The sequence below is a fragment of the Camelus dromedarius genome, chromosome 5 (genome assembly GCF_036321535.1).
Source record: "Camelus dromedarius isolate mCamDro1 chromosome 5, mCamDro1.pat, whole genome shotgun sequence".
Classification (NCBI taxonomy): domain Eukaryota; kingdom Metazoa; phylum Chordata; class Mammalia; order Artiodactyla; family Camelidae; genus Camelus; species Camelus dromedarius.
In genome coordinates this window covers 76,521,014-76,534,400 of record NC_087440.1, presented here as the reverse complement: position 1 = coordinate 76,534,400, position 13,387 = coordinate 76,521,014, and the positions used below count along the sequence as shown (strand labels likewise).

The 13,387-nt window shown below is 34.8% G+C and overlaps 1 long non-coding RNA gene across 1 annotated transcript in view; it reads right to left on the bottom strand.

Annotated features, from left to right (window-relative positions):
• Positions 1 to 13,387, bottom strand: part of LOC135321413 (uncharacterized) — a 159,973-nt gene that overhangs the window by 35,086 nt on the left and 111,500 nt on the right. The window lies entirely within an intron of this gene.

Sequence of the window (13,387 nt, the reverse complement as noted above, 5' to 3'; positions counted from 1 at the left end):
GCTGTCAGTTCTTTCATGGGTGCTATCAAGTAGGAGTTGTCAATATGAATAAGAGACAACAGGGACACTTATAAGAGGGAGTGTGAGGGTAAATGTTTGATGAGGGAACTTGGGGTTAAATTGCTGGGAACTCTTTCTTTTTTTTTTTTTTAATTAGAAATTCCATCTAGCAGTTTCTAGCCCCCAGGGATTCTGAGGCCAAATCTAGAGGAATGTGTTTACAGAGCGACTGAAATCTGTAGGGTCAGGACCACAGAAACATCAATAAGTAAAAAACAGTTTGACTTCAAATGAGTGTCATTAATCGTGTTTTAAAAGTTAACATCATTGGAGAATTTCTCACCTTCAAAGTTTTCCTCTGCCTTCCTACTTTGCTGGTTAAAGAGTGGTTAACACATAGCTGAAAAAGCCAACTGTGTTAGAACCCTGGATGGCCGCACTTCTTAATGGGGAAGAAGGTGTTTGGCCGGCGTGTGTGGAATGTGCCAGTCGGACCAGCTCACGCTACCCAGATGAAGCCAGTGGAGCCATCTCAGTTCATAACTTTCACACCACTCTCTGTTTTTCTTTGGGTTCCCTTAATTCAAAGCCTGTGATCCTTGGAAATGGTTTTGTTTTCCCATGGTCTTAGTTGGGCTTCCTAGAGAGCAGGGCTTGGCAACAACTCTCTTTCCCAGCCTCACTTGAACTCTCAACAACAGACCCCCTTGTAATGAGTCCGGCTCAGGGGTAGGATTAGGATATTCATCCAAGAGGCCTGGCCTATCTCAGCCTCACACCCTCGGATTCTGAAAAGAGGCAAATGTGTTCAGGAGTTTTAGAGAGAAGGTAAAACGTTTTTATTCTCCTGTTGACCCTCAGGCCCAGAGCCCGGAGACAGAATGGTAACTTTTCAACACTTGCATCTTTATGGTCGCACTTGAAGATTCTAGGTTCATCTTTCCATCAGTTCAAACTGGTCAAGGTAACAACTGTTGTTGTTCATTTGAGTTGCTCTAACAAAATGTCACAGATTGGGTGCTTATAAAAAACAGAAATTTCTCTCCCACAGTTCTGGGGGCTCGAAGTCCAATACCAGAGTGCGAGCATGGTTGGGTGGGCGCCCTCTTCTAGGTCATAGACTTCTAGCTGTGTCCTCACACAGCAGAAGGGGGAGGAGTGACTCTGGAGTCCCTTTTACAAAGGCACTAATTCCATCCATGAGGGTAATACCCTCATGAGTTAAGAACGTCCCAAAGGCCCCACCTCCTAATAACACCACCTTTAGGGGTTAGGATTCAACATCAGTTTTACAGGAACACATTCAGACCATGTCAACAGCACTCCATGTTCAAAGCTGTGTCTGATATGGTAACTGAAAAAGTAAACAATCACCAATCAGATGGCCAACCTGAAAACTGTCTAGCGAATTTCACATCAAACAATATTTTCTAAACAAAAGGGTATAGGTGATGGCATGAATTATTAGCTTCTACAGTGATAACAGATTTCCCTGAGCAGACTGGGAACATACCATGACAAGCCACACAAGAGAAGACCAAATACATCATCAACCCGTAATCTCTCCAGAGAGGTTCATGACGTCATAATTACCCACATGCAGAGTGCACTGCACAACTTCATGCTATTGGTCACCCCAGAAATCCATGAGCTTGACCTGAGAACACTCAAATGATGTCAGTACCAATAAATACATTTCCATCAGAGCGGAGGTGAAAACTGATTTGTTTGGCTGTTTTTTACTGGGAACACTATTTTTCCTCACTTTGGTTTTCATCACTGAAATGACAAGTGTTAATGATGATTCTATGGTGCATAATTGCAATTCTGTATAACCAGTAAAATATCAAATTCGTCTCAGTGCAATTTTAGAGAAAAATATTTTATTTGTTCTCAAAATGTTTGCTTTGAAATTTGAAAAATAATGTTTGAAATTCTAGCTAGGCCCATGAGTATGATATGAGAACATTTAAAGAGTTTAGGATTTGCAAATATTAACCACTATATATAAAAACAGCTAAAAAAACAAATTTCTTCTGTATAGCACAGGGAACTATATTCAATATCTTGTAATAACTTTTAATGAAAAATAATATGAAAACAAATACATATATACACACACACACACATGACTGGGACATTATGCTCTAGACCAGAAACTGACACATTGTAACTGACTATACTTCAATAAAAAACAAACAAAAATTCAAAACAAACAAACAAAAAGAAAGACAATGCATAGAATAGAAGATAGTCAAGAATTAGTTCTACTCTACTACTTGATAATAAATACATAATCCAAATCAGCTTTGTGTGTACATATATTCTCTTTTAATCAGAGTATCTACTCTATGAGTTTACCAATGCCATACCAATGAATACATACTGGCTGATTCTTTGGGAAAATGACCCATAGTATCAATGAAATTAGCAATAATCTCCATGTATATGATCATGTGTAGATGAAATATATATTAAATTTCTCCTCAGGAAGTTATTCTAGTATCACAATATTTAATTTTATACTTTTATTTCCAAACTATAAAATAGGGAAGAATTCCACGCATTTCTCTAAATATTTTACTTAGAAACTAATGTCACTAAGTCACAGAGTGACCATAGCTAATACCTATATGTCTCTTCTTTTTACATTTCATGAAATTTGATTTGTGTGCTTCTTATATAATATACATATGTTAAGTAGTTGAATTAAATACATAGAATGAATAAGATTTCAACGATTCACTTGGTTGAAATTGTTTGCACAAGTGTTCGTGGGGAAGGTTGTATGTGTGTAGACAAGTACATTGTTTTGCTATACAATATCAGAAGAGACTCTCAATGATTACTGTTATTCCTAATAGGCATTTTCATTTTAATAGATCTTATGACAAGCTGTTGCTGCCAGATGCCTGATTTGGGATCCTGACCTAAAAAATGAATGCTGATTTATTTTTAAATTGAAGTATAGTCAGTTTACAATGTTGTGTCAGTTTCTGGTGTACACAGGGTGAAGCATGAATGCTGATTTTTAAGAGCAAAACTTAATAGCTAAAAACACACGAACCTTTTTTTTATAAACTTTTTTTAACTTTCTTTTTCACTTTACTATTGTTTGTAGTTTACTGCCTCAAAAGTATTGGCATTGGCATAAAATGTTAAATCACATATAAGACAAATATTAAATGTGTACATAATTAGGTAATGTGGATGAATTGTGTGTCATTAAATTAGGACTAAAGAGTTGTTAAAACTGAATGTTAACCTTTGTTTTAAATTTCCTGTCAGCCAAGTTAAAAATAGAAAACACATGGGGTAAAATGACAATGATAACATTTAAAATATATTAAAGATATATCTACATATATGCTTTAAATGGCAAAATCCTCCCCATAAGCATTATTTAATTCCCAGATTAAAATTAAAAACATGTTTTTCTGATCATCAAGTCTATTTCTGTTCTAAATTCAAGAAGGAAATTGTTTTGTATCATTTCATGTATTATTGAATGAACTATTAAAAACCACAAAAATTTATAGAAGATATAGAAACCACTCTTTATCAGATTAGCTTTCAATTATTATGGCATAAATTTAAGCCTAAATGAAAACTTTAATGCCTAAACTTGTATAAATTTTTGTTCAAGCTAACTGATAAACTTTTAATACAAAAGGCACAACAACAAAGTAGAAAAGATTTTTAGCTTCACAGTAAAAAGACATGTTTCACTTCGAGTTCTGCAGTTTACTGCCCATTTGATTTTTCACTATCATTTATACTGTGTAAATTTGTTTGTAAGAAATGGTATAATAATCAATGGACATTTCAAGAATATATGATAATGTATGTAAACTACATGACAAAGAATGCATTCAATTTATGTGAATGATACATTCTCCCTAATTAAGGAGTCAATATTTTGATATAGTAATAAGAGCACCTTGAACTTGTAATTTATAATTTAAGGACTTTTATGTGCATTATTTAATTTGTGAATTTTAGAAGTATTCTAAGACATGATTATTTCCATTTTTATCCATCTTTATTGAGCTATAATTCATATACAATAATGTTTACTCATTTAAAGTGTAAAATTTGGATGAAATTTTTTGAATAATACCAATATCATCAAGGTACAGAAAATTTCCATCACCCTAAAAACTGCCCTTGAGTCCCTCTGTAGTCAGCCTTCTCCTAGGGCTCCTCGTCCCAGGCAACCACTGAAATACTTCAGTAAGTGTACTTTTGCAGTTTCTAATTATGTATGGTGTTTGGTAAAAGTAGAGAGCTTCTTTGTCTTTTTAAAAATTCTTACCGATTTTCAATTGTTCTAGCATCATTTGTTGAAAGGACTATGTCTTCTCATTTAATTACTTGGGGATTTAATTGAAAATCAATTATCTCTATATGAGTAGGTCTACTGTATTCTGCTTACATGAGCTATATGTCTATCTGTATGCTAACACTACACAATCTGATTTACTATAGTTTCATAGCAAACCTTGAAATCACGTAGTATGCTTTCTTATATTTTCCCTTTTTTAAATAGTTTTGGGCTTTTTAGACCTATGTCATTAGTTATTTTAGAATCAACATGTGAATTTCTTGAAAATAAAAGTCATTATAATTTTGATTTAGATTACATTGCATCTATATATCAATTTGAAGAGAACTGCAGTATTAATAACACGGGATGTATCGATTCATAAACACTGTACATCTCTGCATTTGTTAAGGTCTTCTTTAGTTTCCCTTTGTAATGCACTAAATTTTCAGTATCTTGTATACCATTTATTAAAGTATTTCTTATATATATATTTTGCTATTTTAAATGAAATTGCAGTTTTATTTAATGTTCTACTTGCTTCTTGTTCACACACACACAATTGATTTTCGTACCTTGTACTTTTACTCTATAATCTTATTAAATTAATGTATTAATTCTAGTAGGGTTTTTTTTTAAGTTCTTTAGGATTTTATATAAACAATATATACTAATCATGTTTGCTAGATTCTGAATTTGATGCTTTGACATCCAGAACTTCACTGACCTGGGAGAGACTGCCTCTGCCAGTGTTAGCAGATTCTAAAGAGAGCCAATGACTTGCCTCTGAGCAAGCTTTTCAAGTGCAGACTAAACAATCCTGAGCCCACTACCCAACAGCCTCCTTTATTAGACAGACTCCAGGACACTATTCCTCTGCCCTTATCACCCCAGGGCCTGATAGCAAACAACTAGGAGATACCGCAGTTTCCCTGAGCCCTCTGAAATTATTCAGACTAGCCAATTCTAATCTTGCTTGGCCTACTCCCTCCCAGAAAAACACAATAAAGGCTTCCCACTCAGTTCCCTTCTCTTTCTGCCCTTACCCAACCTGTGCTCTCTGGTGTCGCCCTGAGCGCAAAGGCACGCATCCCTCCTCTTGAGAACTGTGCGTAATAAACTGATTTGTTTTTAATAGCAATTGTCTCCACATCTGTTGGACTCACAACACCTAATTAAAAATAAAATCTACATTTAAAACATAAGATCATATTGTCTGCAAATATGTTGCAGTTGTAATTCCTTCCCAATCTTTTATCCTACCTTATTTCAATCTAAAGCTCAAAAACATTTACAATATACACTTGTGCTTTTTTTCCTTAATATAAAGTCGAAAGCATTAAGCTGGATGTTAGTTGCAGTGTTTTGGGTTTCTTGGTTGTTCGTTTATAAATATCTTTTTATCAGATTTATGAAGCTTTATTTACAATTTGATGAGCATTTTTATCACGAGTCAGTGTTGAATTTTGTTAAATATTCCTGTATTTATTGAAACGATTGTTTTCTTTATTTTTTTAATTTCATCGGTTGATTTTTTTGATAGTAAACCAAATTTGGATTCTCTAGATAAAATTCACTGTTAGTATGATATATCTATTCGTTTTATAAATTGTTGAATCTCAACTGCTAAAATTTTGTAAACTTGATGTCCATGATCCTGGATGTTATTTGTCTGTAGTTTTATGTCATTCTAATGTCTTTGATTTTTTTTTTATTAAATCAGGATAATATTGGTAGAACAAAATAAATTGGTAGAACAAAACAAATTACTGAAACAGTTTGTATAAGTTTTGTACTACTCCTTCACAGATTGAAAGAATTCACCAGTACAGACATCTAGTTCTGGAGTTATAGTTAAGGGAAAGCTTTTCATTACAAATTTAATTTTTAAATTGAAATATGAAATTTCAAAGTCAATTTATACATAGATTTATCATTCGATCTAGGTTGTCAAATGTGTCATAGATTTATTTGTAATATTTCCTATTATCTTTAATGTTTACAGAATCTTTATGAATGCCCCCTTTTCTTCTAATTGGTAATTTGTTTCTTTTCTTTATTACTGAAAAGTTTGTCTGGAGGTTTATAAATCTATCCAGCTTTTAGGTATTGATTTTCATTATTATGTTTCTGTTTTATATTTTATTGCTTTTTACTCTTACCTCTATTATCTTCTTCCCTCTACTTATTTTGGATTTAATTTCTTCTTCTTTTTATAATACTTAAAGTGTGAACCCAGATCACTTATTTTAGACCTTCCTTTTTTTTTGCTATATAAGTTTTAAATTATAAATTTTCTTTAGTACTGCCTTAGCTGCACCCTACTAATTTTTTTCTGTTTAATTTTTTATTATAACACAATTAAAAGTTTCTTAGTGATTTCTTCTTTGATTTATAACTTTTGACTTACTCAGAAGTGCGTTATTTTCCAAATATTTAGGGTTTTCCAACTATCTTTCTGCTATTGATCTTAATTGCATTAATATTGGTCAGAAAATATTTTCTCTGTGATTTCAAAATTTTAAAATTTATTACGGATTTTTTTACAGAGCAACGTATGGCCAGTTTTAAAATCACGTGCACTTAAAAACATGTAGGTTGCCTTTTGGGGAGGATATGGGTATCATTTAAATCAAGGAGTAGGGACATCTAAATCAAGTTAGTTTGTAGTACTATTCAGATAGTCTAAGTCTGCTGATTCTTTGTCTATTTCTTCTAACAATTGCTGAGAGAATGGTGTTAAAATATCCATTTATGATTGTGGAATTAACTGTTTCTCCCTTTGATTCTTTCAATTTTTACTTCTTATATTGAAGCTCTGTTACTAGGCACTTACATGTTTATGACTACTATATCTTCCTGGTCAATTTATTCTTTTTATTATTATGAAATGGTCCTCTATCTTTAATACTACATTTGGCCTCAAAATTTATTTTACTTGATATCAGGAGAGTGACCCCAGCCTTTTTTATGATTACTGCTTGCATAGTATAATTTTTCCACCCATTAAATTTAAATCTAGTTTATGTCTTAATACTTAAAGTGTTTCTTAATCAAATATATTTGACTTATAATATTATATTAGTTTCGGGTGTACAATATAGTGATTTGATATTTTTATATATTATGAAATGATCACCCTAAGCCTAATTACCATCTGTCACCATACAAAGTTATTATAATATTTTTGACCGTATTCCCTATGCTGCATATTACATCCCCATGACTTTTTTATTTTATAACAGTTTGTACCTCTTAATCTCCCTCACCTATTTCACTCATTACCCCACTCCCCTCCTCTCTGGTAACCATCAGCTTGTTCTTTGTAACTACGAGTCTGTGTATGTTGTTTTTTTTTGGTTTTTTTTTTTTTTTTTTGCTTTTTAGATTTTCTAAGTGAACTCATAAGGTATCTGTCTTTGTCTGACATATTTCACTTAGCATAACACCTTCTAGATCCATCCAAGTTTTCCCAAATGGCAAAATTTCATTGTTTTTATGGTTGACTAATATTCCATTGACTCTACATATCACCTTCTTTTGTTAGTCATCTGTCAGTGGACATTTAGGCTGCTTCCAAATCTTGGCTGCTGTAAATAATGCTGCAATGAATAGAGGTGTGCATGTATCTTTTCAAATTAGTGTTTTTGTTTTCTTCGAGTAAATACCCAGAAGTGGAATTCCTGGATCATATGGCAATTCTATTTTTAATTACTTGAGGAATCTTTAGACTATTTTCCATAGTGGCTGTACCATTTACATTCCTACCAACAGTGCACCAGGGTTTCCTTTTCTCTACATCTTAGCCAACATTTGTTATTTGTGGTAACGTTTTTCCATGAGGTTCATTTATAACAACATATGCATATATGTTGTTACAACCCTGCATTCTCACTCCCCTTGTATGTTTAATGTTTTTACATCATATTTTACATCTTTCAGTTTTGTATATCCCTTACCTGTATATAGTGAATATAAATAATTTTACTGCTTTCATCCTTTAACCTTCATACTAGCTTTTTAATTGGTTGATCTATTACCTTTAATGTATGTGTACCTTGAATAATGAGACTTTTCCTTTCATAATTTTAGTATTTGTATTTGTAGCCTTTTATTTTCCACTTAAAGAAGCCTCTATAGCATTTGTTGTAAAGCAGTGGGTACTGAACTCCTTCAGCTTTTGCTTGTCTTTAAAATTCACTCTCTCTCCCTCAAATCTGAGTAACAGCCTTGCTGACTAGAATAGTCTTGGTTTCATATTTTGTTTCCTTTGGTCACTTTGAGCATATTGTGCCACTCCCGTCTGGCCTGCAAAGTTTCTGCTGAAAAGTCAGCTCATGGTCTTATGGGAGTCCCTTTATACAAAACTAGGTGCTTTTCTCTTGCTGCTTTTAAGGTTCTGTCTTCATTTTTTTTTTTTTTTTTAATTTTGGCCATTTTAATTACAGTGTGTCTTTGTGTGGACCTCTTTGAGTTCATCTTGTTTGGAACTCTCTGAGCCTCCTTGACCTGGATGACTGTTTCCTTTCCCAGGCTAGGCAAGTTTTCAGCTATTATTTCTTCAAATAAGTTATCTGCCCCCTTCTCTCTCTCTCTTTCTCTGGGGTCCCTATAAATGCAAATGTCAATGCATTTGATGTTGTCCCAGAGGTCTCTTACATTATCCTCTTTCTTTAAATTATTATTTTCCTCTCTTCTGTTCAGTTTGGGTGATTTCCACTACTCTGTATTCCAGTTGACGGGTTTTCTCCTCTGTAATGTCTAGCCTACTGTTGAGTCCTTCTGGTGTTTTTATTATTTCAGATATTATATTTTTCAGCTCTGTTTGGTCCTTGTTTATGTCTTCTCTTTGTTAAATTTCCCACTGTGTTCATCCATTCTCCTCTTGAGTTTGTTGAGCATCGTTATGATCATTATTTTGAACTATTTATCAAGTTGACTATCTCCACTTCACTTAATTTTCCTTCTAGGGTTTTGTCTTTTTCCTTCATTTGGAACATAATCCTCTGTATCCTCATTTTGTTTAATTCTTTGTTTTTATTTCTATGTATTAGGTAGGCTGGTTATGTTTTGTGATCTTGGGAAAGTGGCCTTATGTAGAAGACATCCTATGGGGCCCAGCAGTATATTTCATTCTGGTCACCAGAGCTATATGTTATAGGGTTGCCCCCAATGTGGGCTACATGGGCCCTCCTGTTGTGGCCAGGCTGACTACTCTGGGTACACTGGTAGGTGGGCTGATCTTCACCCAGTTGGATGCAGAACCTTGACTCATGTGGTGGCTGCTGGTCTTCCGGTGCATAGAGCTGGGTCCTGGTACCACTGACTGTGTGGCCAGGGGGATCCCAGGGCTGGAGTCAGGTAAGGCCCTGATGCTAATAAGCTAGGGAGAGGACTGCAGAATGCTGTTTGCTAGCACCAGAGTCTTCATGGTAGAATGAGCTCCCCCAAATGGCTACTGCCAGTGTCTATGTCACTGGAAGAGTCCCAATTACTTCCTGCCTCTTTGGGAGGCTGTCCAAATCAGCAAGTGGGTCTGACTCAGGCTCTTCCACATTACTCCCCCATGCTGGGACTTGCAGTGTGTGAGATTTTGTGTGCGCCCTCTAAGAGCAGAGTCTCTGTTTCTTACAGCCTCTCCCATATGTAAGCTCTTCTGGCCTTCAAAGCCAGATGTTCCCAGAGCTTATCTTCCTAGTTATAGGATCCCCAGGCTGGGGAGCCTGATATGGGGCATGAACCCTTTGCTCCTTGAGGAATATCTCTGCAATTTTCCTTCTGTTTGTGAGCTGCTTTCCCGGGGGTATTAGTCTTGACTATACCACATCTCCACCCCTCCTACTCAATTCACTGTGATTCCTTCTTTATATCTTTAGTTGTGGAAAATCTTTTCTGCTTGTCTTCAGGTCATTCTCATAGAAAATTGCTCTGTAAATACATTCAATTTTTATGTGCCTGTGGGAAGTTGTGAGCACAGGGCCTTCCTACTCTGCCACCCTGGCCCACCTGTAAAGTGGTTTTCTTATAGAAAGCATGTTTTCAGATCTTGTTTTATGTTCTCTACTGCATACTGACAATTCCTACATTTAATCGCAGTTTTTGCCTGTGAATGTTTAATATAAATGTTTGGGAGCAGCCCTACCCTTTTATTACTTTTTTCTGTCTCCCCATTTTTGTTACTCTTTTTCTGCCTTTTTAAAATTATTTGACGTTTTCTTTAGAATATCATTTTAATCTCCATTAACATTTAGCTCTGCTTCTCTTATGAATTTTACTGTTTGCACTAGGGATTACATGTACCATTTCATGTAAACTATGCAAAACTTGCAACCATGTAGGTTTATGTTCCTCATTATTTATGATGCAGTGGTTATGTATACATATTTATTAATATACATATTTCTGATGAGAAGCCAATTATTAATCAAATCATCAATCCCATTTATGCACTTTATGTAATGTGCCACTTCTCTTGCTGACTTCAAGATTTGGCCTTTTTGGGAGGGGTTGGGAGAGGAGCTTTCAACAGTTTTGCTGTGATGTGATGAGGCACAACTTTTTTGGTGTTTTTCTGCCTTTTTTAAATGTATGTGGAAATTTCTGTCTTTAATCATATTTAGGAAATCCTCAACTATTAATTCTTAATTTTTCTTTTGGTTCATTCTATTTCTCCTTTCCTTCTAGGACTCCAAAGACATGCATGTTAAACTATTTGATATAACTAAAAGGTCTCTGAAGCTCCATTAGTTCTTTTTTTACAATCTTTATCTTTCTTTTCTTCACATTAGATAATTTTTAAAAATTTTATCTTCAAGTTCACTGAAATCTTTTATCTACCATTTCCATTCAGTTGTTAAATCCACTCAGTAAAATTTTAATTTCATGTATGTCTTTTATGGTTGTAGAATTTCCACTTATTTCTTTTATATTATATTGCCACTATTACTCTGCTGAGACTTCCTGTATTTTTCATTAATGTGAGTATCCCTGCTTTACTTCTTCGAGGTGAACTGTAATAGCCACTTTAAAACTCTTGTTTACTAGTTCCAACATCTAGGTCATTTCAGAGTCAGTTTTCTCTTGAAAAGTGTTCCATTTTCCTGATTCCTCTTACATATTGGGTAATTTCTAACTGCACTCTGTGCAGAATCTGTTATTTTCTCTGACTAGTATTGCTTCTCCTGCTTTAACAGGACGTTATTAGATAGACTTCAAGTCTAAACTCTGTTTCCTGGGTGGAAGCCCATCTCAGACCCAGTCTTTTGTCTTTAGTTCAGATGCTTTGAGTGTGCACCAGGTATGTGAGGTTCAGGGGTTCATGATAGAGTGTACGATCACCTGCCAGGAATACCCTGCTCTCTCAGTAGCCATAGCTTCCCTGGCTTCACTTTTCTCATCTTCTAGGTCAAAATACCTCAGTTAGTCTACCACCACCAGCGCACATTCTGCTCCTACCATGCTCAGTATCCTTGGCCCCAGGCCGAAATCACAGGAATTCTGTTTATATGATTCTCCTTCTCCCAGTGCAGGTGCTCCCCACCAGCGTCTGTCTGCTGCTGATCACTGGCCAGTGTACTGTTTTTGGTATTATGTCCAGATTTTTTAATTGTTTTCTTTACAGAGGAGGGGGTGGGTGGATAGTAATTATGTAATTACCAAAACATTATTCCCATTATGTATGTGAGGACACTGGTGTTAACTCAATTAAGTAAATTTGTACAGTTAATAAGAAATAGTAATGGGGTTGACTACAGGTCTTTATATCATAGTAACATACTCTTACAGTATTGTTCATTTTCACCTGAGAATATGCTTTTTTAAATTAAATGTACATTTATCAATATCCTAAAAATGAACAGTTATACTAAGAATCTATAATAAATTCTATAGCTACAGATTATAGCAACAAACTATTTAGTTTAGAAACAAGTGTTAGCACAGTAAGAACTTAACATTTCCAGATCATCAGTATGTTTATTGCAACAAACATACAAATGTCAAGAGAAAATAGAATCCGATTGCAGTGCTCAGCATCAATTATTACGTTCATATAACAGTTATTGTAATAACAGCAAAGCATATGAATATTTACTAATCAATACAAACTAATTGCAAAAAAATCCTTGCTATATATAAGTGGACTTTGTAATTACCAGCACTGATATATATTTCTAGAAATAGCTGAATCAGCACAATACACTAATTTGTTTGTTTGTTTAAAAAATTTAGTTGATGTAAGTATGGCTTATATATCCAGCAATTTCCATTTGAAGATTAATCTCTAGTCTCATGGTGACAAATCTTCTTGGTACCAGTGCTGCTCTATCAAATTATTGTCTATCCTAACCGATGCTTCGCTTCCTTATGTAAAGATGGTGATGATGATCACGATGGATGCTGATGATGATGCTGGTTTTGGAATACTAACAATTTGCCCTATCAGGGAGCATTTATTAAAGTACCAAATATAATGACTTTATATGCAGGAACAAGGGATGTTCCAGAACTAACAAGATGCGGATAGCATTCTTAAAAGGAAAACTTCTTCGTTGTTTTTCTGGAAGAACTCACAGATTCTTAGTACTGTAACTTTAACTGCAGTCACTGACTGTGATGGAAAGTAATTTGAATGAGATGCATATTCAAAACTATTTATTTAACCCAGAAGGTAGCAGACAGGGTATTTAAAATAAAGCTTCTGGCATAACATGCGATAACTTTAATGATCATTGTGCTGGAAAACAGGTGTCAGCTTGTTTCCCTTCCGTTTCTTTCCACCCCCTCCTTCTCCCTCTCCATCTGTTTCCCCTTTTCTCTGGCTTCTTGTGTGATTTTATCTGTGAAGAGCAATTTGCTGTCTTCAGTTTGAGGGGAGGGGATGCCCACAAACACTAGGAACCAAGGATAAAGAAATATAATACTGTTCCCACTGCCCCTCTTTTCTTCCCCATGTAACAAGATGCTCTGCTGTTTTACAATAGATGGAATTGACGGGTGTGCCTTAATGATGAATGCTAAGGTGGTGTTCTCCGTAGGTATTCCTCAAAGGTTAAAATTTTGGTA